This window comes from Meles meles, chromosome 15 (assembly GCF_922984935.1).
Source record: "Meles meles chromosome 15, mMelMel3.1 paternal haplotype, whole genome shotgun sequence".
Classification (NCBI taxonomy): Eukaryota; Metazoa; Chordata; class Mammalia; order Carnivora; family Mustelidae; genus Meles; species Meles meles.
In genome coordinates this window covers 18,169,238-18,182,368 of record NC_060080.1, presented here as the reverse complement: position 1 = coordinate 18,182,368, position 13,131 = coordinate 18,169,238, and the positions used below count along the sequence as shown (strand labels likewise).

Here is a 13,131-nt window from a genome sequence, read left to right as displayed (position 1 = left end):
CTAGAGAGGGGCACAGGGAACTTTCTGCGTGAAGGAAATGTTTTATACCTTGTTTTGAATGGTAGCTGCGCAGGAATAGACAATTTATCGAAACACACAGAACTGAACCTTTAAGATCGGTGGACTTTATTTCATTGCCTCAACTATTATACCTCAAATAAAATAAATACAATGCCCACCACAGGGCTGGGGACACAGCGAGTGCTCAAAAAAGGCTGTAGAACTGTATAGTGAAATGGTTCCCCCGACTGCTCCCACCAGGAGAACCAGATTGCAGTATGTTTTTTTAGAAGCCTTTTTTTTTACTGTGATAAAAATGCATACAATTTACCGTTTTATTAAATGTACGGTTCATCATCATTAAGTATATTCAGGTTGCTGTGCAACCATCAACCACCATTCGTCCAGAGAACATTTTCATCCTTCCAAACTGAAAGTGTGTATCCATTAGACAGGAATCCCCATCTTCCTTTCTGACTGCTTTAGGTACTTCATACATGTGGACTCGTACAATATTTGTCTTTCTGCGACTGGCTTATTTCGCTTAACATCATGTCTTCAAACTCATCCGTGGTGTAGCGTGTCGGGATTTCCGTGCTTTTTAAGGCTGCATACAATTCTGCTGTATGTATAAACCACATTTTCTGTGACCGTTCATCTGCGGATGAGCACCTGGGTTGCTTCCATCTTCTGGCTACTGTGAACAAGGCTGCCACAGATAATGCAGGGGTAAATATCTGGGTCCTTGTTTTCATTTCTTTGGGGTACATACCCATAAAAATTGCTGGATCACATGGTAATTGGATGTTTCATTTTTTGAGGCACTGCCATGTGGTTTCCAGAGCAGTTTTACCGTTTTGTGCTCCCACCAGCAGTGCCTAAGGTTTCGAATTCCCCTGCAACCTCACCAGCAACTGCTAGTTTCTGCTTTAAAAAAATTTGTTATAATAGCCTTCCTAATGGGTATGAAGTGGTATCTCATCATGATTTTGATTTGCATTTTCCTAATTATCAGTAATGTTGACCATCTTTTTCATGTGCTTATTTGGCTACTGGTGTGTCTTCTTTGGAGAAATGTCTATTAAAACCCTTTATTCTTTTTTTTTTTTTTTTTCTGAGAGAGAGAGAGAGGGATGGGGAGAGGGAGGTTCTTAAGCGGGATCAATGCTCAGCATGGAGCCTGATGTGGGGCTGGATCTCAAGGTCCTGAGGTCATGATGTGAGCTGAAATCAAGAGTCAGATGCTTAATCAACTGAGCCACCGAGGCACCCCACCCTTTGCCAACTTTTTAATCAGGTTGTATGTTGTTGAGCTGAAGGTAAGATTTCATTGTAACTCTGAGAAAACAGTCTTGCCATCCTTACGGTCACAAGCTCAGGCCCCAGGTGTCAATCTCGCATCCCCTGACCCTGTCCCACCCCCAGTGTGGTCATGGCGTGCACAGGAGCAAAGAGGACAGGCAACTTGCCTCCCCTTTTGCTGGGACCAAGGAGACTATCACTGGCCCAGTGTCTATTCCAGATATCAAAACATGTTTCTGAAGACCAGACATCCTGGGGGCATATCTAAGAAAGCCGACAGGTACAGCCAGCTCTCAAACTGTCATGTGAGAGTTCAGTGAGTTCTCCCCCTCCTGCACCCTCCCGCTGGGTGGCCCTGCAGCCTCCCCTAGGAGTCTGCACCCACAAACATGGCTTTTTGTTGTTTCTGCAGAATCTAGGAGAGAAGGTTTAAATTTGTAGGTGAGAACTTGAGGAGGGTGGGAATGTCCTTCTCACTCGGATGTGAGGAAACAGCATTAGGGAGAGGCAGGGCTGTCCTCTAGAAACCCAGGCCTGGAGCCCTTGCCACAGGATGATGGGCTTGTGTTGTGTATCCCAGCGAGGCAGTATTCTGCCTGCAACCTTCCCTTCGGGTCCAGTCACCAGTGCCTTCCAGGTTGTACAAGACACATCCCCTCCATCCAGAGAGCCGCATGGATCTCTGCATTGCCAGCTTTCTCCCCCAGGGGTCTCAGAGCACCCCCTGTCAGAGAGCTGGGGCCAGGGAGGAAACATCCCTTCAGAACAGGAGGGAGGTGGCGACTTCACAGACAGGGAAAAAAGTGACTTCCAAAAAGCATGGTTCCCATGAAAATCATTTTTTACCTCCCAGAGGAAAGGAGGAAATTTCAAATCTTAATGCCATTTGACTGGGGAGGAAGGCCGTTTCCCCACGTCTCTTGAAGGAATCCAGGTGTTCCTTTTTTTGCAACATGTTGCTGTAGATTGGACATTGAGATGCTTTGGCTCTTCCGCTTGGCACACCTAGGCTTCAGCAAGAAGTATGTTCCTTTCACAGTCTGAATATTATTCAGGTTCTGACGATGAAAGCTAGTTGGAACGCATGAACCGAATAGATTATAGCACTCTATTTACGGCAGGCTCTTTGCGAGCAAGGCCAGCCAGACACGTGCACGGCACGCAGCCTCCAGGTCTCAGCAGCCCAGCTTCCAAATGCGGCACTTACACTCCCCCAATTCTGTGCCCTTTGCTTTGGGTTCAGAAAGCCAGAATCAGAGCATGGTCATCTTACACTTCTTCACATCCAGCAGATAAGCTAGTTCATGCCAAAAGAACCCGCCCATATCTCAAGAGATCAAAACCGTGCACAAATGCAGCAAAAGGGTCTCAAGAGAAGCGTGGGTACAAGCTCTCACTCGGCACCCAGGAGACGGACTGGGGATGAACACGAACACCGAGCACGTGCTCCGCATCACAGCCCCCCGGAAATGGCTATCATGTTCTGGACAGGACAGACCCAGTGGCTGTCCCCGCTAAGGTGAGCACTGCTGGACTGGCCAGAACTCAGTCTGCTCGTTATCCTAAAGGTGGCAAAGCTGGCCTCCCTGATGAGAGATTCTGGATGGGAGCTTTAGAAAATCACTGCACAGGCTTTGGCAAGACCACCATGTCTAAGCTTCATACCCATCTATGATGAAGAACCAGGTTCTGAGGTTTTGTTGGTATCTCCAATCCATTTAAACCAAACTGTGGTCCTACCATGCGTGGCTAGACCACAGCTCACACTGTATGGCACTCTCTAGGCAACCCACATGAGAGTTTAACAGGGCCCAAACTGGTCTATACCTTGTTGGATAAGACTAAGGATCATGCTCTTGGCTGTCAAGGCAATGTCAAATGCAATAGAACTTTCGAAATGCTAACTTCCAATTTATCTTGTCACAGACTAATAACAGTTCATGGCCTGGCACCAGCCTGAGGACAAGGCCTGGGGTAGCACTGTTTTTAACTCCTCTCTACTGGCTTGGAGAGTCTGGCCGGTGATGGCAGAACCCAACTCATGTGGTTAGGCAGAATTGAATGGACATCCACAGCAGCTTTCATGATCAGTTACTCCCTCTTTGGTCTCAGAATGTCCCAGGAAATCCCTGGATCGGATCACTCATTGATCTCACTCCACCTGCTTTCCATATGCTTCGTGAGGAGGCATGGCTTCTGAGTTAGACTGGGAGCTCTCCTGGTTGGAACCTTGTCTCGGGGTGTCAACAGTTTGACTTCCAACGTGGGACAGGTCCAAGGCTAAAAGACAAAGATGGTCCTTGTCCTCAGGGAGACCATGATGGAGCCAGAAATAACCACTTGTTCACGTGATTTGGAGCAGAACCCAACCCACCCACATATACAGACAGTGCTTGTGACATGCCTGGCCCTATTCTTGGCACTTTGTAAACAGGAAATCATGTCATTCTCACATATTCACTCCTCACACATTTAAGTCAGTGCCCCTTAAGGAGCCTCTGACCATGAAGAAAAGTGGTCAGTTAGACCTAAGCCTTCAAGATAACTTAGAATCAAAATTTTGCTCAGTTTACAGATGGTGATGACAGCACGTTGAAGTGTGAAGGTATCTGAAAGCATATGGATAGTTCTCTGTTTCCTGGAGTTTGTTTCAGACCTTACAATGCAATCAGCAGGATTGCAGTTGAGGAACTTATTATATAGCAACAGTCGTGGCTCCATGTGTAATTATTGTGTTATTTTATTTTTTTTTAAAGATTTTATTTATTTGAAAGACAGATATCACAAGTAGGCAGAGAGGCAGGCAGGGGGTGGGGGAAGTAGGCTCCCTGCTGAGCAGAGAGCATGATTCGGGACTCCATCCCAGGACCCTGAGATCATGACCTGAGCCGAAGGCAGAGGCTTAATCCACTGAGCCACCCAGGCGCCCCCTCTCCCCTTTTTGTAGATTTTCGGTTGTCTGGGGGCTAGGCCTCTTGGTCCCTTGAACCCATCCAGCATCCCGTTTGCCGATCTGACCTCTGGCAAATGCTTGGTCTCTCTAGAACTCATCTGTGAAATGGGAACATGAGCAATGCCACTGGGTGAGCAGCAAATGAGACGCCAGCCGGACAGAGCTGTGCCTGCTCAGTGAAGTTACTGAGTCTACACTCCTGTAGACGCTCCAGGAGCTGAACAGTGATTATTAAAGTTCCTTGAGAGGCTAAGTTCAGTTGGAGTGTTGATCCAAATGCAAATGCTCAAAGCTGACAATGTGAAAAGAGAAGGTAAAAGAGAAAGGGAAGTTTATTGAAATCCCGGTTTCATCATTCCCCACCACCTCTCCACATCGCGAAATGTCCAAAAGGAAAACAGAGATGATGTGAAAAACCGCTAGATCTCGCATTTGGCTTAAGCTTTTGACTAGTTTTTGCTTTTGACAAGATAGAGAGAGTCCTCTTGTCTGTTCTTGCCTCTCTGCCTCACCCCTGACCCTGCTTCTGAGAGCTTTGTGGGCATCCTTGAAGAAAAAGAAAGCCTCATGCTTGATTTTACCTTTAGGGTCAAAACTAGCCCAGCAGTAAGGAAGGGGGAGGTGGCGGGGCCGGACAGGCAGGCATGGAGGCGGGGCCTGTGCCAACCCTATGTCCTCTGCAGCCCAGCCCTTGCCTGGCACTTCCTGTGTGGTGACTTAGTTACAGGTCTGATACAGAGCCTGGTGACCACGCTTTTCTCGTGGTGAATCTCAAACTGAAGTCCGCCTCTGCTGAAGGAGTGACGGAAGAGTTAAAACAGGGAGCAAACATCTCTCTGCGGTGTCTGCCACAAGCTCTACTCACCCCCATGCCCATCTCCCCCTATTAAAAAACTCATCTAAAGAATAAAAATAGGAATTCCTAGGTGTTGTATTTTCCTTTAAAAAAAATGCTTTCATGAAATGCCATAAATTAAAAAATCTAGAGGGGACAACACCTTGCAAGTAAGTGTGATACGAAGGATGGACTCGGTGTCGACTTGCAAAAGTGCCAAATAGATTCAAGTTATCACGGGAATGAGGAAGCTCCAAGAAAATTAGTCTTCAAAGTCTCAAGTCATAAATCCTAGAAGATTCCATTTAGATTAGTTAGAATTCATCAACAAGCATATTTTATAGATATGTGCCCAAATATAGCATCTGAAATTCCACACAATGAAAAACCATGAAGATGTAACGACACAGTCACCGAACAAAAAGAAAATCCCAAAACCAGTCTTTGATGTCTATTACCTGACGCCTTCTCTGGGCATAAATCAACGCAGGCAAATGTTTCCACTCTGGAGTGTTGTACCCCGCACCGTGCTAGGCGCTGGGATTCAAAAGTGAATGAACCTAGATCAGTCTGCAGTGCTTCTGGGCGGATCCTTGATTCTTCGTACAACATTTTTACGCTTCAATTTGCTCTTTATTTATTACGCTGTCTACCACAGGAACACAAGCCATCAAAGCATCTAAAAGTTCTTCTCATTAGCCTTCCAGGGCCAGAGGGAACGGAAGCAGGTGGGCAAATCTTAAAGTATAGCGAATGCTGGTCAGCCCTGGTTGATAATTCTTATTTTAGCTCATATTCCCTCTAATAGAATTATTTTATTCAAAATGTTAATTAGCACAGACAACGCAGTCCCTGGCAAATAAAAGGCATTGTGAAGAAGTGCAAGTGCCGGAAGACCCAGTCCAGAGTATCAGACTCACATCCACACATGCGGAGAAGACAAGACAGACCCACTGGTCGCTGACGGAGCTGGATTCAAACAGCTGTACAGTGGGGCTAGATTTGTGGTCGTGGGCCAGCTGATTACCTCTCTGAGCCTCATCTTCATTTGTAAAATGTGGATAATCCCTACCTTGCAGTGCTGATATGGGGATTAGAAATAATGTATGTAAAGTACTAAAATATAGTGGGCAATCAAAACTGGAAGCTGTTATTATCATATTATTGGCATTTGTTACAGGTTTGATGATTGAATAACGGGTAAATTAACTGACCTCTAAAATCCCTATCAACTCTAAAATTATGATACTAAAAAATGGAATTAAAAGTTCATAAATGAAATCCACTTAAAGATATTTTTAACTATTATAATTGTGATACAAATCTCTTATGCTTTTCAGAGTGAGAGCTGATAACGAGACTCAGAGAATATATATATACACACTGTGCTGTACCATGGAAATGTTTCGGATCAAATTTAGCAGGATAGGTGACTACAGTTTCGGAGCTCTCCAGGCTGTCATGACTCCTTCACCTAACCTCTCCCTTCTAGAACACTTCTCTAGGCCAGGCACTGGGATGCATGTTTCAGTGGGGTAATATTGGCCACGATGATTCCCTCCACCTTCAGAAAAGCGAACTGAAGCTTACTGGGATTAAGGATCTTTCCAAGGTCACGTAGCTCGTGGGCACCAGGGACTGGACTTCAACTCTGACACTAAGCCTTCATCTTTACCCACTCTGCAACTTGACGCAACTCAGACAAGCCCTAAAAGCAAAACATAAGAGATTCGAGGGACTTGCTGGGAAATGTACACACAGGAAAGGAAGAACAAATGTCAGTCACATTTACAATATTCTTTGTTTGACTGTGTTCTGTTGACTGCATTTTCACCAAGTCTCCTAAACAGAAGATCAGTGTAATCTATTAGTGTAAAAAGTGGTAGAACACAGCAATCCCTCCCCTGGGTATGTATCGAAAAGAACTGAAAGCAGGATCTCAGAAATATTTGTACTCCCATGCTCGTAGATATGAACTGGAGGATTGAACCTATGTGAGGGATCTAAAGTAGTCACAGTCACAGAAACAGAAAGTAGAATGGTGGTTGCCAGGGGCGGGGGAATGAGGAAATGGGCAGATGATGCTTTATGGAACAAGATTTCAGTTTCACAGGATAAAAAAGTTTGGGATATCAATGGACAACGATGTGACTATAAATACTACAAAACTAAACACTTAAAATGGTAAAGATGGTAAATTTTATGTTTTTCAACCACAATTTAAAAAAAAGAAAAGAAAGCGGTAGATTATATGTTTGTGTATGTGTATGTGTGTGTATGTTTTTATATAGATCTACATGTATGCGTATTCTTGAAAGAGTTAATGGTTTAAAAATTTCAAAACTCTAGGGGCACCTGGGTGGCTCAGTCGGTTAAGCACTTGCCTCTTTTTTTTTTTTTTTTTTTAAAGCATCTGCCTCTTGATTTTGGTTCAGGTCATAATCTCAGGGTCTTCAGATCAAGCCCCATGTGGGGCTCGGTGCTCAATGGGGAGTCTGCTTGAGAGTCTCTCCCTCTGCCCCTGCCCCCCAACTTGTGTGCATGGTCTCTAAAATAAATATTTAAAAAAAAATCAAAACTCTATAAAAAATTCTATATATAAAAATAAAAAAAAACTATAAAGATTGATACCTGTGGGGCCAATGGCACTCTCTGAAAGTCTGGGGAACTGACCTCTTGGCCCAAACCCGATCCCCTGCCATAACAGTGTTCAATTGTTCTGTTCTAGCTTCTGAGTCATCACCTGCTGCCACTGTTAAGCATCTACAAACCATCTGAATTTCACGCAGATATCCTCTCTCAAGGGAAATGAGAAATCTTCCCCTTCCCACCCTAAAGGTGGAAATGCCCCAAGACAATGAAGTTCATTTCACAAATAGCTGTGTTGCTAATGATCAACCTGCCTCACCTTAATTTGCAACTCCAGTTTCCCCGTTTTCAAGGGATTTCTTAAAAGAAAGTACAGACTACCTTCCTGGCCTAGGGTGCTGGGAAAGTAAGTGTTTAGCTTTTGCAGGAAGAACCACAGAATCGGCTTTCAAAGTGGTCCTGACGTCTGCTTACTTTTGATACAACTGGCAGATAAAGAATTCTGACTCACTTTTCCTTCTTAGCCAAAATTATTAAGACCATTTCTATGGTAAAATTTGCTTCAGATGAAAGTACTCTCCAATGACTCTGTTACCCAATTTTTCTAGCGTATTGGGAAATGACCCTCAATTTCCTGAGTAATAGCAAATGAGCCTCTTTGGCACAAATGACAAATATTCTTCCATTTTCTAAACATTGGAGTCTCCTTATAATTTATGTGCTCACAAGGAGATTTCTTGTCCTCCGATTACCTTACATGGTTCCTGCCTTGGTTTATCTCACCTCCTGCAACCCATGGCTGGATTTCTTAGTTATGGTGCTTCTTCCTCCCTCTATCCTCATGTAGGCATTTAGTTGACCAATTACAGAATCACGAGGTTGGTTATAATTCCGTTTTTCCATCTGACTTTGAACTTAAGTGTTCCAATTACTTTGCTTGATCCTAATAAGTCAGTAGCGTGCTAATGCTTGCCTTGATATTTCTGAAATATACAGGGTGTGATTAGCATGGGACCGCATCATTAGAAAGCAAAATGAAAGCGGGTGAGCAACATCATGGCTCGCATTTAAGCAAAGCTGCCTGATCAGTGAACTTACAATGTTTCAATGATCCTAGGGATACTATATGCTGTGACCAAACATATATGGTATTTAGAAAATCCTCTGACACTCCAGAACCTTCTGTCTTTTGCTATTACTAGAAAAGATCCTAGAAGGAGAGGCCTGTTCCAAAACACAAAGTTCCAAAGTCTGTTTAAGCAGATACAGCTGAAGACATAAAGAAGCCTTGAACCATAATAAGGTAGGAAAAAAAAATAATAAAACTAAGGGAGAAAAGGAAGGGAGGGAGGAAAGAAGGAAGGGAGGAAAGAAGGAAAGAAGGGAGGAAGGGAGAAAGGAAGGAAGGGGAAATTTTTAGTTAATTCTGCTGGATTGCTCTGACGTCCCCGAGCCATAAAGCAAGAAAGCTTTACGGTAAGCCTGCTGGAATCAAAAAAAAAAATACCCATGCACACACACATTATCAAATGAGATGCTAAAAAACTACATTAACATCAATGGTGTTATTTGAGTCTATTAAAAAAATTTAACCCCTTTATATCTGTGTGTAACCAGGGATAGTGTAAACTTTTGGAAACTAGCAGGAAAAAAAAAAAAAGGAAACGCTTTAAACTGGGAATGTTTTGCAGCCAAATCAATTGATAAATAGAAGGAAAAAAAGATGGCACAACTGAAATTGATGCCAAAGATTTATAAGGTTGACTAAGTAAACAAAAATGGAATGGATCACCATGGAAATGCATGAATATTGAAATAGGCAAGATTTGAATAGACTAATGATATGCCTCACTTAGACTGACAGGTGTTGATAACAACTCTGACACTCAAACCACACCAACATCCACACTTCTAACATGTTTATTCCTAGAAAACAGGAGCTGATTTAAAGGTTCCTTTGGTAAGAGCTTATAAGAAAAATACATTTTCTAAGCTTAAAGGGACTAACTCAATTCTCATCTACTTGAAAAAAAAAAGGTTTTATCTATTTGCTTTCTGGATATGAGGAGCGGCAGTTAGCAGAAGTCTTGGGCTCTACTAGTCTTTGTTCCAATAAACCTCTCACAAAACTGAATTTTCCGTCTGGCTTATCTCCCACACTGAGTACTTGAAGTATGACCACCACTTATTAGAAACATAATTAAAAAGACACAACACTAGACCCACCCCCCCAAGCACATACAGATGAAAACCAATAACCCTTAATCTATTTGTTACCATAGATACCATAGGATTTTTAAAAAATTATTATTATTTCAGTCCAACTCTGGGTATTTCGTTTGGATTGTTGCTTGCAAATGAAAGTTGGAGACCTATAAATTCCCATTGACTGTGTAGAAATGGGGAGACTGAGCAGAAGAAAATGTTTTTTCTTAATCATGGACAAATATGGTTTAAAAGATGCTTCTACAGAAAAGTTATTAAAATGGGTTAAATGCATCAGCCTGTAAGCCAATTTAAATGTCATTAAATTCATACAGAGTTTAAGGACACATATGCTAGTAATTCCCTGATTCATAGCAGGACAATAAATCAAGAGCACTCAGAACAATGCATGGGACAGAGACTATATTCATCAGTGGCACACAGCTCCGTACCTGTATAAACACCTAGATGTGACTACTGGAATACATGCTCACCAAGCAGCCCTTAAAGTATTCACCTGTGCATTAAAGGGCAACGATTTTACCAAGCGCCAGGATGAACACTCTGTAAAATTGTTCCTCACCCCCCCAACAGTGAAAAAGTTAACTCTGCACTTCCCCAATATATTTTTTTAAAACATCAGTAATGAAGCGGGCTAATTAAATCTGCCATTCACCCTACACCAAAATAATTCCTTAAATATGCTCTCCCAGAGCTGAGCTGGACATAACACCATAGGGCAAGGGGAGGAACTTTGTAGAGCCCAGACAGATGACTTAAAGGAGACTGAAATTAGGGTAAATACAGCGGTAACCAGGACAGATCTGTCGCTGCAAGAGGAGTCTGAATCCCAGCGTAGCCCTGCGTAGCTCCGCTGATGAGAGGCTGGAGCCTGCATCAGTGGAGCCTGACAGTCCCTGAGCTGACGAAGTGGGAAGTTTCGCGGGCAGCAGCAGCACGGCGTCCTCAACGGTCCGGTCCCTCCAGCGCTGAGGTCTCGCCTAATGCTACATAAATACCTGCGTCCACGATTCGCCCCGGGCGCGCCGCGGCGCAAGCCCGGAAAGGCAGCAGGAGAGCGTTTGGAGAGCGGCAGGGATGGCAAAGGCGGCGGCTCCTTACCCATCAGCATCCCCAGGGACCCGCGGGAGGACCCGCCAACTGACCCTGTCTGCCGCTGGGTTCCAGAGCCCAGGAACAACAACTGGCTTCTCAACTGACGGACCCAGGCGTCCGAGACTCGCGCTTTGCCCCCACCCCTCCTCCGTGACGGCTGGCCGCGGGCAGGCAGCGCGTCCCCGCCTTCCCCGGCTAACGCAGACCCGACCTGCCCCGGGAGCTGCCTCAGACCTGCACCGGCTCTAGGCTCCGCTCTCCCGACTCCGGGCGAGCGCGCCCCTCCCTCGGGGCCCGGGGCCGGCGCTGCCCAGCTCCCGCACCCGGGCCGCGACCGCAGAGAAACCTCGCGCTCTCGGCCCGCTCCAGGCCACTGAGACCGGGACGTGAGCCCTCCGCCACCCTGCACCCCCGCCGGAGTCGGGGCGCGCGTCCACACTCCCACATTGCACAGCTCGGGGTCCACCCTATCCCACACATAAACAACCCCTCCTCACCCAACATCACATCCTCGTCCCTTCACCATCCCCACGGGCTCTCTCCTTTCCGCGCCCCCAAACACGGTGGCACCCAAAAGGTGTTAAGGGAAGGGGGGTCACAACCAGGTCTGTGAGGGTTCCCTCCTCATAGCTTACAAGCTCGTCTACCTCGAAAGTTACTTGGGATTGAGTGAAGAGACCCAGTCCCCAAATGGGGGGTCTGAGGACTGGAAGGGGCAAAGCCCCAACCCGGCTTCCCGCTGCACAGAGGCGCGCGCCTTCCCAAAGGGCAGGGCGCGCGGCCGCCCCCGGGGTCCAGCCTTTCGGTGCCTCCTCCTGGCCCCCAGCCCGGCGCGGGCCCTGGGCCGCTCCGGGGAGGTGGCCTGGAGAGGAACGCGCACTGCCGGGCCCAGCCAGAGGGTGCCGGGGCCGGGGTCACACTCGCCTCCAGCACCCCCCGACCACCGCGACATTGGCTCCGGGCAGCCCCCGTGCATACACACCCGGGGGCAGGAAGTTTTTTCCCCCCCTTCTTCCCCCATGGAGCAGCGCAGGCGCAAGGGCTCCTGCAGCCTAGCGAGTCCAGACGCGGGAGGCTCCTGCCGCCGCCGCCGCCGCCGCCGCGGGAGCGGAGCCCAGCGTTCCGGGTTCTCGGGCCCCGCTCCCAAGCCCGGCCCGGCCCCGCGCAGCCGCCAGGACCCGGGGTCCCCGGCCCCCCATCCTTTGCGCCCCAGCCTGGCTCTTACCTCTGGCCGTGCCGCTCCGGCCCCGGCCCGACGCCCGGAGAGCCGGGGGTCGCGGGTGGGCGCAGGAGGGCTGATGGATAGGGGACGTCGCCGGCGGGTAGCGGTAGCTGTGGCCGCTCGGGTCCTGGCCCGGAGAAACGGATCCAGGTCCACGTCCTCGCGTTCCTGCTCTCCGCCTTCTCCCCCTTTTCCTTCTCCTCCTCCTCCTCCGCCGCCGCCTCCCGGCAGCCCAGGGAGGATACCCGGGAGAGGGAAGTCAGTCCTTCTGCCTGTCAGCCTGTGCGGCTACGCGCGGCGCGGCGCGGCTCTCACCGAGGCGGCGGCGGCGGCGGCGGCTCCGGCAGCATCGCCCCCGCCCTCTCCCCGCAGCCGCGGCGGCCGCGGGGCTGGGGCTGCTCCGGGCTCGGGCTCCGGGCGGGGGCTGCGCTCAGGCGCGGCGGCCGCCGGGGCTGCGGGCGGGCGCTGCGGAGCCGGGGCTGGAGCTGCAGCTGGATCTGCGGCGGCAGGGACGGCGGCGGCGGCGCGGGGGCTGGCGCGGCCGCGGCGCGGGGACCATGCTCCCTTCTGGCTCGCTCCGCTCCGGGTACCGTCTTCTTTAGCTGCGAGGGAGGCGGGCTTCGGCGCGCAGCCAGGGGCGGGCGGAGCCAATCACGGGCGCCCGAGTGGGCGGGGGTGGAGGGTGGGGGAGGCGGGGCGCCCCAGGCAGGGCACCCGGCGCTGCTCCCCGGGCCCGAGGGATCCGGGACAGCCGCGCGCTCGGCCCGGGCCAGAGTGCCGGCGGGTGTGTCGGTGCGTCTGTCCGTCCGCCGCCCCCGCGCGCCCCACCCCCCGCGGCGGCTCCCGGCTCGCCCGGCTGGCGGCCGCGGCCGGCAGATGCGCGGCGCGTGGCCCCGGCTACTGGGCCCC

At 48.7% G+C, this 13,131-nt stretch overlaps 1 protein-coding gene across 2 annotated transcripts in view; it reads right to left on the bottom strand.

The window, feature by feature from the left end:
- KLHL29 (kelch like family member 29) overlaps positions 1-12,596 on the bottom strand; it is a 299,865-nt gene extending 287,269 nt beyond the window's left edge. For both annotated transcript variants that reach the window (XM_045978999.1, XM_045978998.1), the window contains exon 1: positions 12,226-12,596. The gene's annotated coding sequence lies outside the window, so the exon portion shown is untranslated. The remainder of the gene's footprint in view (positions 1-12,225) is intronic.
- Positions 12,597-13,131: the final 535 nt, after the last annotated feature.